At 30.8% G+C, this 17,679-nt stretch overlaps 1 long non-coding RNA gene across 3 annotated transcripts in view; it reads left to right on the forward strand.

The window, feature by feature from the left end:
• The window catches only part of LOC122636364, a 117,287-nt gene that overhangs the window by 55,672 nt on the left and 43,936 nt on the right, over nucleotides 1-17,679 (forward strand). Inside the window, exons 6-7 of one of the 3 annotated variants that reach the window (XR_006328925.1) lie at nucleotides 14,815-15,069; nucleotides 15,658-16,260. The exons of 1 other annotated variant lie outside the window; for it this stretch is intronic. This is a non-coding gene — a long non-coding RNA (uncharacterized LOC122636364). Of the gene's footprint in view, nucleotides 1-14,814; nucleotides 15,302-15,657; nucleotides 16,261-17,679 lie in introns of those variants that run through there. One more of the 3 variants, XR_006328924.1, reaches the window with a different exon arrangement.

Raw genomic sequence — 17,679 nt, forward strand, 5'->3', positions numbered from 1 at the left:
AAGTAATAACAATCCTTTTGTTTTCACATACTGTACAAATACTTTTGCCCCCCCTACCCATTGTATGTGTAACGAGATGAGTGATAAACATCAAAACAGTTACCCAAGATAATCTTCCAATTCGAATAATTAATCGTTTTTAAGGAAACGATTCACTAACTTTATAAATTTACTTCTCAAAATTTCAGAGAATATTTTTGAAATATGTATTTTTCGAAATAAGTAATAATTGAAAATTCGAATTTTTAAATATTTTACCGTGGTTCCCCCTTTATTGACAATATTTTATAATTGAGATGAAACCTATCTAAGTCTTGAACTTTTTTTTATTATAATTGTAGAGCCTACATTGGAGAATTTTTATTAATTGCTTTAAGATGTGCAAAATGGCCCATCAATACAGTTGCGTCGCAATTTTATTTCATCAATGCTGAACTGTCCCAATGAAATTTCACCATTTGACGAAAAGTCAAGTTTTACAAGTGACCAAGTATTATAATTACCTTTTGTTTATTTATATTATTTACTATCAATGTTAGCGAATGACATGCCAACTAATTTATGTCAATCTGATCAACAATGGAAGTAATAACAATCCTTTTGTTTTCACATAATCTTTGTCTTAATATATTTTAATTAGTAATTAGTTTTTTTAAAGTAATCTTCTGCGGTTTTGTTGTATGTGTCATTATCTTGGTTTGGAAAATAAAATTGAATTTGTATTTATGATGATAATGATTGGGTATAACTTTTTAGATGTATTGATTTTTTAGTTTGTACCGCTATTGTTATAATCACAAGTCTGATTTTTTAGAGAGATTTTTACTACGATTCTTTGCCTAAGAACGGGATATAATTTTTGGTGAAATTGTTTCCTTATAATACATCCTTCATACAACTTTATAGTTTTTGTTTTCTTCTTTTTTTAGCTGATAAGTGCGAAACTTGGTGTTTTTTTTTTCCCTTTAGGGCCGACACTATTTTATTGTAAATGTTCGTTGTACCGACTTGGATTTTGACTTGCTTATTTTTCAGTTGTTTCAATGTGTAATTATCGCCAACTGTTTACGATAGAAATACAAATAATGGCTCAATAATGAACCATTATATAATGAATTGGAGGCGGTTTTGGTTAGCAAGTATTTTTAATAGTTGGCTCCAGAGACAAGTGGCTTCAGATAACAAGCTAAATGAATTTGTAATTGATATATTATCCGAAAATTATTTGTCTTACTGTTACAGGCAGTTGTCTATTATGCATAGACTATCAGATCTCTCGACTTTACTGTTTTCGTTATTAACAGAGCAGAATGCACTGCTTGATTGCTTATTCATTTCCATTTCGCAATCGATATTAGCATAATTTACATTATTGATGCTGTTTTTCAACAGATGTTTATTACCAAATTTAATAATTTTTAGTTTTATTAATGAACGATCGATTAAGTTTTTATACAATTTTCTTAGGAATTAATTTCTCATTTTTATTCGATTAAGCAAGCATAACTTTGCATACATTTGATGAAATAGTGTATATATCTATAAAAGTACACTTTAGACTCTTCTACCAGAAGAGTTTATTTATGAAGTACTATTTTCATAGTACATGTTGACATTCTGAAACACCTTGTTATATAATAATTATTAGTTATTAGTTTGTCCTTTCCAAGAGGAGGATCTATGTGTAAAACAGACCTTTAAAAAAAAAAAACATTTTTGTATAGATTTATCTTGTAATTTTTGAAGATCTGACTGTGACTGATATTTCATAATATATCCGTCAGTCAGCTTTTAACAATAGTATAATTCCTACTAATGGACATTTTTTCAAGGATTGGCAACTCATAAAAACTTGGTTTAATCAGTTTGCGAGAAATGTTTGAGACAAAACGTATAAGAACAGCTCGTACAGTTGCACCGACGTATTGATCAATAACTAAATTTAAACCTTCAATCCGGGTGAACCTTGTGCCTCTTGAAAGCACAGGAAAACGAGATGTTACAATTACCTCAATCTTTTCTGTACGATATGCTGTTCCTTTCAGAAAGACCCAAACAAGGAGATGTCTATCTAATATATCTAAATATAGACACCAAAAATTTTGATTCCGGAAAAATACTTTCATTATATGAATACGTTTCTTCAACGCTAAATTCGAATTTTATATTGTTACAGCTTGTTTCTAATGGAAGTGCAGTTTTAATTAATTCGGGAATGTTATAAATAGTTGTTTTAGGATGAAGGTAGCCAATTATCGGAGTCTATCTTGAATTATATTTTTAAAGCCATAAATTGTTTTATGGAAGGGTGAAAGCTTGTTGCTATAGTGAGGAGGAAAGATTGCCATTGCTTGTAAAATAATTAAAGACTTCAATAAGCAAATGCGAATCATAGCTGTCTATGAACAGAAAGATGAATTTTTCGTTAGATAGCTTCACGTATTGAACGAACTGTTTGATGGATATAATAAAATTTTCTTCTTTCATCCCACCTGCTTTAGCGGCATCCCAAGCTGATCTAGATGGTCCACGTTTAACAAATTAATCTTTATGATTTTTAACAAAGAAACCGAAAAAATATTGGAACTCTTTTCCTTATTCAATTCGTTTACGTGTTCAATATTTTATCAATGTTGAACTGTCCCAGTGAAATTTCACCATTTGACCAAATCAAGTTTTACAAGTGACCAAGTATTATAATTAACTTTTGTTTATTTATATTACTTACTACCAATGTTAGCGAATGACATGCGAACTAATTTATGTCAATCTGATCAACAATGGAAGTAATAACAGTCCTTTTGTTTTCATATACTGTACAGATACTTTTGTCATCCACTGTATCTTCATTATATTTTCTTTTTCACATCGACATTTAAAAATTCAAAAATTGTGATAAATATTCGCTTAAAATTTTATTTCTGTGTATCGTTGATTGAGTTCAACATAAATATTAACCCTTTACACTCCGAATTATATTTCAATTTTGTTACTAGCAGCTCCCAACGCTTTTAAGTGTTTTATTTGAAATTTACTGCAACTAAAAAATAGGGCAATTTAAGTAAATAAAAAAAGAAACAAACTCAATTAAATGTCAGTTTTTTTGCACTATTGTTGTATTTTGTAATTTTCAAGTGTATGATATCTCTTGAAACAATTCAGGGCGCAATCCTACTTTTTTTGGCCCGTTTCATAAAAAAATTAGTTCCTCTTTTTCCTCCAGGTATTTTTCTATTTGAGCAAACCTTGTGCACAATTCTTGTGTTTTCCATTTAAACGATCTTGTTTATCACTAGTTCCAAGCCTTCCGAATTTCATATTTGAAACACGAGAATCGCGAGTAAGCATCAATAAAATCATTTCTCGGAATCTTCTTAGGTTTTTTCCCTTCGTTTTTAGTTTTTTTCTTTGTATAAAATATATGTATTCACTAAGGAGATTTCTAATCCCCAAGAGAAATATTTTCTCTACCACTTGAGTGTGGACTATGTCACCTCTTCGTTAGAGATTCCCGGTAAAAAGGTTTGTGCTACGCAGAGAGTGTATTATTCCTTAACGTACATAATTCGGATTTTTTTTTTTTTATTTGTTTCACACAAACCTACAATACTAAATAACAATTTTCGTATCCGTACAATCTAGTTTTAACTCTTTGCACTCGAGGCATATTTAGTGAATTGCTTACCTTTAACTTAGAATACAAATTACATTTTTATACAAATTAATGTATAAAACTTTTATATTTTAATATTTAATATATTAGTCGCTGTATTGTTGTTTATATGATATTTTATAGAGCAATTTTATATAGCGACATTCTCCAACTTCTCGGGGAACATATTGCAGTAATATCTTATCTGGTGTCTTTTGCTGAATTCATTTGATTGAAAAGCAGATCCTGCAATCCTTCCTATTTTCTGCTAGAATGACATATAATTTTCCATTTATTTTGATATCTTCAAAACAAGAGATTGAAACGGAAACTCGATCACTAGTCTGGCGAAACTCTCCACTCAATTGCTTAACTAAGGTTTTTACATATCGTAGATGACTAAGCAGCAGTTGTTCATTTCTCTACCTTTTCTACTGTTTTATACAGAGTATATGAATTGATTACAGACCTCAAAAAAATAGTTTTCGCCACCATCTCAAGGATCTCCTTAAGAAATTGTATACTGAAGCACATTGATCGGCACGATTGTGTAGTTTATTAAAACATTGGATTTTTTCACATTAACTTCAACACTAACTCGTGAAATTCTCTTTACAGAAGTCAAATCTTCATTATAATAGTTGGTTAGACATGTCACGATCCTCTTATCTTTTTTTGCTAAAACTAAGGTGTTGCCTTTTCGGTATGCCATTACAGATTTATTACATTTTTTTTTTTTTTTTTTATTAAAATTAAGCACATTCCTCCTATTTGTTAGGATCCTATTGTTAGGTAGAAGTGGCAGAAGAATTACAGGAATATTTGTTAAAATAAAAACTTATATTCCAAAAGAATACGAATTTTCATGTAGGACAAAAAGGTGACTACTTTATAAATCTTAATCTATATTTCGAAGAAACCAAAATTGGTATTTAGTATGGCCTCCTTTGGTCTTAATAGCTGCTGCTAATCGTCCGGGAATACTTTCAACCATATTATGTAGATGATTGAGGTAGAGATTTTCCCAAGCTTGTTGCAACGCATCGAAGTAATTATTTTTGTTCGTGACTACAGTTTTGTCCACATTTCCGTCCAAAATCGACCATAAATTTTCGATGGAACTTAAGTCTGGAGACTGCGAAGGCTCATTAAGCAATTTTACGTGTCGGGAGTTGAAGACCTTCCTTTTTTTTTTGGTGGTATGCTTGGGATCATTATTTTGTATTAAAATAAAGTTGTTCTCCAAGCCTAATTGAATTAGCAAAACTTTCAAATTTTTACATAAAATATTGATGTAAATCTCAGCAATCATAATACTATCGATTTTCACCAATTGATCTACTCCTTCCTTAAAAAAAAAAAAAAAAAAAAAAAAAAAAAAAAAAAAAAAAAAAAAAAAAACAGCTCCAGATCACGATGTTATTTCTGCCGTATTTCACCGTCTTTTTCACAATCTTCAAGCTCCTCTTTAGTTATCCGCCATACACGAAATCGTTACTTACATCTAAGAAGTTTAAATGTACTCTCGTCCTTCTACAGAATTCGTTTTCATGGGTTGATTTGCATACTTTATTGCAAATTCGAGTCGCTTTTTTTTTTTCTTTTTCTTTTTTATTAATCAATGAGTGCTTACGTGCGAAATGACTGTAGATCTACTTCCCGCAGTCTCTTGCGCATTGTCCGATCGAAAGTGGTAAGACGGAGCGATTCACGAAGATTCCTAACAGTTGTTTACGGATCTTTTTCTGTTATTCATATGATGTTTCCATAACCCCAAGTTGACCATTAGATCTTTCCCGGACCGATCGACCATCGTTCCGGTGTTCAAAAAATTGTTGTAAAACTTCTAGACAGCGTTTTTGCTAACTTCATATTTCTGTTTATCTTCCGCTGCAAAATACCGCGTTTACAATGTTTGATAATCAGGTTTCGAACTCGATAAGAAATTTGTCTACCAATCATATTCATTGTCTTTCTATATACTGCATTGTTGTTTAATATGTGAACAAGGAACTGTTAGTCACAGTAAAAAGTTCTTTGTTTACACTTTATGCCTTGTACACAAGGCGATTAAATGAAAACACTACAAATTCTAAGGCGATTACTTTCTTTGTGATATATGAAAATGCTCGTTTTATTAGAATAAACTTATAAGTTCTTCTTATAGCAAAGACTCTTTTAATTATTTTAACATATCTTTAATGTGATAGTAAAGCTTCCAAAAAAGCCGATGATAGAATGCTTTTCTATTAAAAACATTATTTTAAAAAAATTTCTATACGCATGTAAAATGGTAATTTTATTATGCCGTGCATTGTACTCCAGAAAGCCGCAAAAATTAGAAGCCGCAAACGTGTTCTTGAACGTGTATATTGCGCCGAAAGTATTTTTAAATGAGTCATCCAGAAAATTTAAATGAATCTGTCTCTCGCGAACGCATTTGGATAGAACGGAATCTTACTGACATTATTTTTTATCAACACTCATATATTTGTCAACGGCATTGTCCCCATATTTATTGTCCAATAAATATGTCCCCATATTTATTATCCCAATAAATGATTTATCTTCATTTGTAATACTACGCCAAATTCGTCACATCGAGTGCGATAATAATATCTTTCCTTGTAAATTTTTTCGGCGTAATTATTGGTTTCAGTAATTATTTCATTTACTAGTTCATTTGTAAAATATAACTTGAACAAAATTTATTGGTTCTTTTATATTTGAAGATACTTGTGGCATTGCACATTTTTTGCCAGGTATAAACTATGTTTCTTCGAATTCTGTGCAACTTATCCGTTAGGAATTGTCTGATCGTGTGTTTTCTGCAGTAGCACTATCGTTTTCGCTTAAAAACCAGGATAATAGATAATGATTTTTCGCCTTTGTAGAATTCTTACTTCATCACTATCGTTATCTGCTTTTGTTTTTTGTATTCTTCACTTAAACTAATTTCTTTATCGTATCCCACGCTGACGGTGCTTAAAAAATTTATGAATATTCTTATTTGCACGATAGGCAAACTCAAGCTGATGTAGAAAGATGCAACCCGACTTCCATGATTTAAGGAATGAAGAACGATATTTAATTTTCTTTTCTTAGATCGTGGAAGTAGCAATAAATCCAGCCATCAGGATCGTCTAAATTAAATTTCTATTTGTCACTAAATTTCTCACTTGTCCACTTCTTTTTCCATAGAACATGATCGAGTGCAAACTTTAAACGAGCTTCCTTATGTTGCTCACTTAAAGGAGGTATTCCTTCCAGTTTTTTTTCTCGTTTAATTTGTTTATTGCTTTAGAGAATACATTGTACAGTTCTTACGTTAGCTAAAACATCTGCTTCTTCAGCGATTTTTCTTGCAGTTCCCTTGTAATTGAAAGCTACGAATAATATAGGTTGCCTATTGCGTTTTATTATAGCATGTGGTCTGCCAGTACTTTTCTTTTTTCCGTAGATTTTCGGATTTTTAAAAAAGTTACACACAACGTGATGACTTCTATTTAATAATATCGCAATTTTTATGATAATTTGATTTTGATAATAAGGTTTGGTTGATTTCACTCTTATCTAATTGTTTTCCTCGACCCATTTCAACATTAATGGTACAAATGCTACAGATAAATAAAAGATTTACACGTTTACATGTCGCGTCCAAATTAGAAATAGAGATAACACTTCGCGACAGTAAGACATCATTTCAAATCATACAAGCCTGTATTATAAGAAAGAATTTGTTCTTCCCAGATATAGTATATAGAGTGTTATTGTTTACATCAGGAGATGTTCTTCAACGCAGAGTTTTTATTGATATTTCTAAGAATTACAGAGTTACATCAAAGTACATCCTATGAACCACAGTAAAACTATAAGATAGTTTCCATTGAGTATTCAAACAGGAACACTGTGCAAATAAAATTTTTCTTCTAAAATTGTTAATATTAAACGTGCAACATTAAAAATAATATTTAGTGTGTCAAATTCGTTGTTTTATAAAATGCCATGTAAAAAAAGTTGAATGTAAATGAAATTAAAATGATTAATAATTTTAGACTAAAAATTATTCGTTGACTGAAATTTCGAAAATATTAGGACGAAGTTATCGTATAATATATAACTATTTAAAAATAATGTAAATTATATTAAAAAAACATTCAGGTGATTCCAAAGCGACAACTTCTTCAGACAGAGGAGCAATATTGACATGTGCTTCCAATTCTACATTAACAGAACAGCAAATAGCAGTAGAAGCGGACAGAAAAGTAAATGTTCGAATTGTACAACGTATAATTAAGAGTTCCAAAAATTTAAAAAGGCGTAAAATGTTAAAAAAGACCACCTCTAACTAAGAAACAAAAAAAAAAGTTAGATTAGAGTTCGCAGAACAACGAGCACACTGACGTAATAGATGGAAAAGAGTTACCTTTTCTGGCGAAGAACGTTTTAATTTGGATGGACCAGATGGTCTAAATTATTATTTTCACATTTTAACGAAGGAAGAAGTTTTATTACAAAGACGACGAATGTGTGGTGGTAGCGTAATGATATGAAAGCCGTAGGCTACCATGGAAAAACAAATATTGAAATTATTTCCACAAAAATGAGTAATAAATCATATATACACATTGTTAATGAGCAATTATCAAAACATGCATCGAAGATAACGAAACAGAAGTTCATTTTTCATCAAGTTAATGCAGCTGTGCATACTGCGAAGGTAATGCAAGTAAAGAAATAGACATTTTACCACGGTCCGCGAGATCGCCTGACTTAAATATTATTGAAAATTGTTGGGGAATATTAGCTAAGGCAGTATACTCTAGAGGAGAGCAGTTTATTCCGTAACAATACGGAAGAATTAAAAATGTGTATTGAAAAGGAGTTTAAAAAAACAATTAAAAAATTGTATGTCATTATCAATAAGACTGTTAGAGGTAATAAAATATAAAGGTTGCAATACAAATTATTAATAATTAATAAGAGTAAACTATGTGGTATTTCTTTTTCACACTAAACAGCACTTGTATAGTTCTATCGCGACTGATAAGAAGTATATGTACTTTTTATTTCTTAGAAATATTAATAATAAGTTTACGTTAAAGAACATCTCCTGATGTAAATGATAACACTTTATACGTAAGAAGGGGAAATTCTATCTTATAATACGGACTTGCATGATTTTATACTATGTCTTATAGTATTGTTGCAGTGTATATTGTGTACAAAAACTCTTCACGTCTATGCCTTGAACGAGATCAATGCGAGCCGGCTTGAAAATCGGTATATTGATTTTTCTCTGGGCGACTTTGGGACTTTTATATATGCCGGAAATTACGATGATAAAAAAATGCGGCCATTCTCTTCTCATTCTCATTCCTCTTATTTCCTGAATTCTTTCTGTAAATCATCCATAAGATATTAAAATGTAGCGAGCCCATACCAGTTTATTGCTCCTCTTGGTCATTTGACAGGTTATGAAACAAATGTTATTTTTTCGGAAGGAATTGTCTATTTTTTGTAAGAAATAATGCATAACATAACTTTTAAATAATAAAAGAATATAAACAGGACATAAATATAACATAAAAAGGAGATCGTAAGTGCAGCTTTTACTTTATTTAGAAATAAATGAAGGATGTTCTTATTTACTCAATTGCTATTGTTTGCAAATATAATAGGTTTTTTCTTTATATATTTACCGCAGACAAATTTTTTTGCCGAAATTATTATTATTTTCTGCAGAATTAATTTTAATTATTATTATTTCTTCTTTTGCAAAATTTAGTTGTTTTATTATCTTTGCAAAATCGTATCTGATATGTTTTCCGCGGATACGAAATATTACATTAATCACTAAATGTTCCTTATTTTTTTTTTTGTGGAGCAATTCGTGGTAATCTTCGGCAAGCTCTTGTACTAATTGTAGTAGAAATTGTTGTATTTTGTCCACTTATTTTCTTATGAAGGATCCATGCATTAATATTGATCAAAACAAGGATGTTGAGAAAACTTGTACAAGCCATCTATAGGATTTGGATTTAACACTGTACTTTCTTGACATTTGATAGGCAACTTCGACATTGATTTTGATTTTATTATAATACTCAACTATCTCAGATATTTACTTCTTATCATTATTAATTTTTACAAATTTATGTTTCGAATTTAATATTACTACTTTTCTCTTTGATTTAGATTTATAAATTGTTAGAGTAGAATTATTTAATTTATAAATAATTATCGACAAATGTTTCATTTTGTCTTTGGTTGATTTATCTAAGGTTGAGTAATTCTCTTCTGTTACTCCGCATAGTTCCAACTAATGTTGTTTGTTTTTCCAACAATTTTGTCGCCAGTGATATACTCGTGAAAAAGTTATCTATCGTAACGTGTCTCTAATATCGTGTAAATAATTCGACCAGTTTGAGGGTTACAAATTCATCGAGTGGTATCGACGATGCGACGTCGCATTTCTTTTCTTCCTAAATATAGAAATCCGTTTATATTGTACTTCCTGTTTATATTTGATGCTAAATTTATCAGATTTACTTGGTATGTACTGCGTAAACTTCTATCTTACTTTTGCAGAAAATAGTTGTTCATCAACAGTCAGATTCATATCGGACTTGTAGTTATTTTGATTATTTTCAATAAACCTGTTCCATACATTTGAAATAAGAGCAAATTTATCGGTTTTTAAATGTTGAATTCCTTAGGTGTTTTTTTTTTTTTTTTGATCAATGATATTTTAAAATTTTTACGAAACTACGTTAGAAAAATATAAGTTTAGAAAAAAAAAGAACAGATCTCCATTTCGAATTTCATAGATAGGAAATAGTTGAATTTCTTGTTTGATAACGTATACGTTGTTTGATAACGTGTATACGCACTACGTGCGTATAGCGTATAGGCCGATATTTTTGATATTGACAGATTTCACTTAGTCCCTAGAACCCATAATACTTTGTTCCCGTACATTTTTTTGTATATGAAATAATATTATTGTCAATTATTACAGAAAATGCTGTTTTAGTTTTACCAGATATAATATTTCGTTTGGCATATGTCGTTGGACCTGATACTTGTTTGAAATTATCTGATGGTCGTTCGGTTGTTAAACTTTCTACTATTTTTTTGCCAAACTGTTTCATTAAAAGCCACTTCGATATTCTGAATTGTAATTCAATTCATGTTCCTTCGGAAAACTCTGGAAAACTTCGGAAAACTGATAAAACTCTTCGGCGCTTTTGTCCTTTGCGGGCATTCAAAAAGTTTTCTCCTTTGTCGTTGATGTTGTACGAATAATAACTTTCAACTTCAATGCCGAACAATTATCCTCACTTTCAATTTGTTTATTTTCAGACTCAGACTTTCATTACTTTCAACTTCTTCAATGTCAAATAAATTATCCTCACCTTCAATTTGTTTATTTTCAAACTCAAAGTTTTATTACTTTCAACTTCTTCAATGTCGAATAAATTATCCTCACTTTCAATTTGTTTATTTTCAGACTCAGAGTTTCGCCCTTCAGAACACTCTTCACTAATATTTTGTATGTCTTCCAATATCTTTCTAACTGAACATATTTGTTTGGACATATTTAGGAATAAAACAAAAACCAATGTACTGAATATTATGAAATTTATGTACTTCTTGTCATTTTTGACTGCTCTTAAAGTACAATCTATACTCTATACCTCTCAAAAGAATATTGCATTAGACAGAAGGAACCGATTAGACTTTCTTATATTTAGACGATATCTGAAATCGGCCCTGCCAGATTATCTCTGTCAGATCATTTGGTTGTTTGTGATAAAGCCGAATACATATCGTATTCAGATATATGCATACTTGAATTATCTGAATTCAGAGTTAAGTTCTCAGACAGAAGAATCTAGAAAAATATATAAATTTGTCTACCGATGAAAATGACAGGTCATGGTAAACGAGTCAAGCGATGAATTTTGCCAGTGAAAAAAGGAGCAAAGAAACAAAAATTGAGAAATTGATTAATCAGATAATCTAAGACTTTATATAAAGTCAGATGAATAAAAACATAACAATAAATGTATAATTTATAATTAAATTTTGAAAGCGATCATTTGACTGGGCCTAGGTCAGTGCCAAATCAACAATTTTTAGACATAATATTATTAACATGTTTTGTAAAAGACAAAAAATTATATCGATTAATGTAGTCAAAATTAGTTTTATTAAAAAAAAAAAAAAAAAATGCAATTATACCTTTCAAGGCATCAATGCACAAAATTCAATCTTTTCAAAAATATAGCTCGGCCCAGTTCCGTGGATATTCTGTATATCGTTATGAAAAATAGAAGTCTCTTATATTCTCTTTTATATCATCTAATAAAAATTGTACAATCTTTTACACATCAGTTGGGGAATCAAATGAGTCAAGTAGGGAAAACAATAAATTTCACAGCCCCTTATACACCTTACAAACGCAGGTTTGTTACTTGAGCAAGCTTCTTTGTATGATTTTTTATCAACATCTACCATATTTTATTAACATCCATGAAATATCTATCATCACACAGTTTTTATGCACACCTCACATATTGTAGCATGTTAAAGATGATGGTGGACAATCGATTGTATTTGTATACAATCTTTTCGGGAGTTGATTTCGCATTTTTATTCGATCAAGAAAATATAATTCTGCAGACGTTTGATGGAATTGTTTTTTTTTAACCTAAAAGTATAAACTATTTATAATATAAAAGTACGTGTAAGATGCTTGTACCAGAAAAGTTCATTTTACAGGTGTTATTTTTATGGTACATGTTGACATCTTGAAAAATCTCGTTATATAATAATTATTAGTTTTTTGTCTTAGAGAAGAATTTATGTGTAAAAGAGACCTTTGTTTTCTAAAAAAATCCACAAAAATCTTTATATAAATTTGTCTTGTGATTTTCAAACTTCGAAGATGTGTCTGTGACGGTTTGATATTTCATAGCATATTCATCTGCTAGCCTTTAAACCTTCGATTCAGATGAACTTTGTGCCACTTGAAAGCACAGGGAAACGACAGATACACAATTTTTAGAACAACGTGAAGCATATTGAATTATATAGGAGTGAGTGATCTTGTTCATATACTTTATTTTAACAAGAATTATTTTTGACCCCCTTGATGAACGATATTTCTGTCTATAGCTTATCGATGGTACCTTGAAATATATTCTATTGATAATATACAATTCCATTTTGATAAATCATAAGGAAAAGAGACTATTGAGAACTTATTTAGCTCCTATTAATGATGAATCTGGATGAGAAAATTTCCCGTAAAAATCAAGTTTTAAATTGAAAGAGGTGGTTCACTTAACATTAACCGTACCAAGCCCGGTCAAATAATCGGTTCAAAATTTAATTATGAATTTATACATTTGTATTATTTTTTCCGTTCATCATCAACTATCTGTAAATTCTTAGATTTTCTGATTAATCAATTTCTCACCTTTGGTTTTTTTTTCTTTTGTTTATATTGAGAAAACTTCATCACCTAGCTTATTTACAAGTACTAGTTATCTGTAAATTATAGTTAATCGGTGTACAAATTTTTTATCATTTTCTAAAATTTTCTACCTGGGACCTTATCTCTGGATTTAAGTGTCACAATTATAGATAGTTGTATACATCTTAACACGATTTTGCTCTAATTTCACATGTATGGAATAGATTTATTAAGAATAGTCAAAATAGTTACAATCCCGATATGAATCTGACTGTTGATGAGATATTCTCTACAAAAGTAAGGTGTAAATTTACATAGTACACGCCAAGTAAGCCTGATAAATTTGGCATCAAATTTTGATTAGCATCGAATGCCAACAGTAAATACATTATAGACGGTTTTCCATATTTGAGAAAAGAAGAAAACTCCCCATCGTGGATACCACTCGGTGAATTTGTTGTCCTCAAAATTAGTTGAACCATTTATTCGATGTTAGAAACACGTTGCGACGAATAACTTTTTCAGGAGCGCCTCACTGGTAACAAAATTATTGACAAAATGAACAATATTACTTGGTACTATTCGCATTAACAGAAGAGAATTGCCCAAGCTGGCGAAATCAGCAAAATACAAAAGGAACGTTTTTCAACAGTATAAACTAAATAATTGCACTCTAACGATTTATGAATCCAAACCAGCCAAAAAGTTACAATGCTAAGTTCAAAGCATAAAAGTATAAAAATCAATAACACAGAAACCAAATACCTGAGGCAGTTGCGTATTATAACAAAACCAAATTTGGCGTCGATGTTACCGATCAAATGGCAAGAAAGTACAGCGTTAAATCAAAATCCTATAGATGGCCTATGCATGTTTTTTTCAACATCCTTGATGTGGCCGGTATCAACGTATGGATCCTTTATAAAGAAACAAATGGACAAAATATATCCAGACAACAATTTCTATTACAAATATTAGAAGAGATGGCAATAGAGAGATGGCAAATGTAATATTTCACATTCGCGATAAACATGCCAGATACGAAAGAAAACAAAACTAAATCTTGTGTATGATCTATAAAAAATATATTTGCGGTAAATGTATGAAGTAGAATCCTATCATCTGCAAAAAATGTAATTAAAAAATTAAAGCTATCCTTCATTTATTTCTAAATAAAGTAAACACCGTCTCTACGATCTCCTATTTATGTTATTTATGATACATATAAAAATGAAAATATATGAGTGGTTATTTTATTATTACTTAAAAGTTACGTTATGAGCATTATTTCTTATAATAAATTGACAATTCCAATCGAAAGAAACAATATTTATTCCGTAAAACTTTTACACTAGGGAAATGACCGATTACGGTAAGAATAGGTATACATGAAATGCTGGTAGGATTAGTGTTAACACAACGAATCAATATTTGCGTTATTTCAAATGCATCTCAAATGTTATGAAACCGTTCCGTTTTTGAAACGGATTATAAGTAGTGATGAGAAATGGATTATTTGCAATAACATCGATTGAAAACGATTATGATCCAAACGTAAACCACCATGAAAGCTGAGTCAGTAAAAAAAGAAACACATCGAAAGATGAATCGCAGTAAAAAAGATCATGCTGTCGTATTGATAGTTAATTTTGTGATTATAAAGGTATTGTGTTTTCAGCTGCTTCTACTGCTTTCAAGGAACCAAACTATCAATTCAGATGTTTACTGTCGAGAATTAATGAAACATGAGGAAACAATCAAAGAAAAACGACCAGAATTGACAAATCGCAATGGGATCTTGTTCCACTAAGAACTAAATTTTCTGGAAAATTATTGGAGTTTGGTTGGAAAGTGATATCGTATCCCCCATATAGTCTTGACATTGCATCATCAAATTAGCATTTATTTCGAAGTTCGGAAAACTCTTTGAAAGGTAAAACTTTTACTAATGGCGATAACTTTAAATCGCATTTGGTTCAATTTTTTGCTAATAAGGACCAGAATTTCTATGAAAGCGGAATCACGAAGTTATTAGAAAATTGGAAAAGGTTCATTGTACAAAATGGAAAATATATAATAGATTAAAGTTCATTATTTGTATAAAAGAAATTGAATTTTATTTTACAGTACAAAACCGAAATTACTTTCTTGATAATCCATTATATTTCTTGCTGGTGCAAAAGCTATCGATGATATGTGATCTCGAACAGCCTTTCGTTTCATTAGCCGATATCTACTTCCTAAATGTTGTTTATATACGATGTGCTCTTCCTAGCGAAAACCCGAAGATCCAAACGACAACCTCAATTTTTTCTGTACGATATGCTGTTCCTTCCAATGCTGTTCTTTCCAAATATTTTCATTATATGAATACGTTTCTTTAAAACTGAATCCGGATTTTATATTTTCACAGCTTGTTTCCAATGGAAGTGCAGTTTTAATTAATTCGGGAATGTTATAAATAGTCGTTTCAGAATGAACGTAGTCAATTATTGGAGTCTACGTTGAATTATATTTTCAGAGCCATATATTGTTTTATGGAAAGGTGGAAGCTTGTTGCTATAGTAAGGAGGAAAGATTGCCATTGCTCGTAAAATAATTAAAGACTTCAATAGGCAAATGCGAATCATAGTTGTCTATCAACAGGAAGATGGATTTCTCGTTAGATAGCTTCACGTATTGAACGAACTATTTGATGAGTTTAACAAAATTTTCTTCTTTCATTCAATGTGTATCATTAAATTACTCTCTTTCGCTATTAAAATTAATCAGATATGTTACGATATGGTTAGAGACTTTTACATGCTGATATGAAATACACGTTTTTGCCCACTCAGCTCAATTTTTTCTAACCGCTATCTAAGCACATGTCTCGGTAATTATTTTTAGAATTGCTCGTAACACTACGTGCTTCACAGAGGCTGCCAAAATCCTACGTTTTAATTTACTAAGAATATATGGCCTAATTGTTTTCTTTGAAACATTGCAGTAAATTTTGTCATTTTTATCCGACTACGTTGATTTTTAAAGCTATAGAGCTTTGCGCATTAGAATTATAAAAAGCTCTTTCTATTCTTAATCATCTCTTTGCTCCGCAATGACTGTTACCATTGCTACTGTTACTATTACAAATAACGTATCCGCCGTAATATTTTCCTTACCACTAATATGCCTAATGTCGATCGTAAATTGTCCAATATAGTCTACATAGCGAAATTGATGAACACTTTTCAGATTTCTGACAAAGCCTGAATATTAATAGTTTATAATCCGTAAAAATCACGAATGGTCATCAAGAAGTATCTAAATCGTTTTACTACAATGTAAGCATAGCATATAATTCCCTATCGTAAATACTGTACTTCTACTGGGCAATTATTAAAGTTTTTGTAAAAAAAAAACCGAGTGGTTATGTGGTGTTGCAACACAGCACTAATCGGGACATCCGAGGCGCCTATCGTAATAGACAATAACATATTATCTTCTAAATGCACAAGTAATACAGTATTCGCGAGTTCAGTTTTCATGGCAGCAAATATCGTTTCACTCAACTGGAGAATTTCCTTTCTTCTAGATCCTTCCAGGAGTTTATAATTTTTGTAACGCGGCTGCAAGAGGAATGAAGTTGCGATAAAAGCTTCTTTTTGCCAAAAAGCGTCTAAATTTTTTAGTCATACGCTGTTTTGGAAACTTCATTATAGCTTTCATTTTATTCCTAATCTATTGAATTCCGTGTTTATTTATTGTATAATCGAGAAAACGAATTCGTCTTCGCTAAACAAATTTCGTCGGGATAAACTACGATCCCATAGTCATTCATTCTTTCCGAAAAGTGCAGTAAGTGTACTTTTTCATTACTTGAAGCAATTATTAAATCGTCTAAATATAATTACATAAAATTTAAACCTCATGACGCATTACGTCCGTAAAATTCTGAAAAATTTATGCTGCGTTTCATAAACTGAACGGTATCCACGGGAATTCGAGAAGGCCGAATAATGTTATTACTGCGATTTTCGCGATATCAACACCATACCATGATTATGTGCTTAAATCTGTGGTGAAAAATATGTTTTTACTTGTCAACTAATATCTGCAAGAAACCCTTGATTTGTGGTATCAAATATTTATTGGACACCATGCGTATGTAGCGCACGATAATTACCATATGATCGAAAACTTGCATTTTTCTTTAGCACGACATGTAAAGTCGATGCTTAGGAGCTTTTCGATAGTCGAACGATGCCATGTTATTGAAATTATGTCTGCCGATCTGACGACAAGCATCGTATGTGGAAAAATGCATCCGGAACCGGCTTCGTCTTAATGTAGTATCGAATCGCATGTCTTCTTTTTTGATAATTCAATCCCGTAAGACGACACAAAATAATTTGGGAATATCCCAAAGTAAGAAGCAATATAAAATATACAGCCATTCGCTCGGTATTGTACCCTATAAGATTCCGATATATCGTAAGTATTTTCGACCCAGGTCCTACCACGGTTTGCTGCATCTGGAAACCTATGGGTTAACTGTATCTAA

Source organism: Vespula pensylvanica, chromosome 21, assembly GCF_014466175.1.
Source record: "Vespula pensylvanica isolate Volc-1 chromosome 21, ASM1446617v1, whole genome shotgun sequence".
Lineage (NCBI taxonomy): Eukaryota > Metazoa > Arthropoda > Insecta > Hymenoptera > Vespidae > Vespula > Vespula pensylvanica.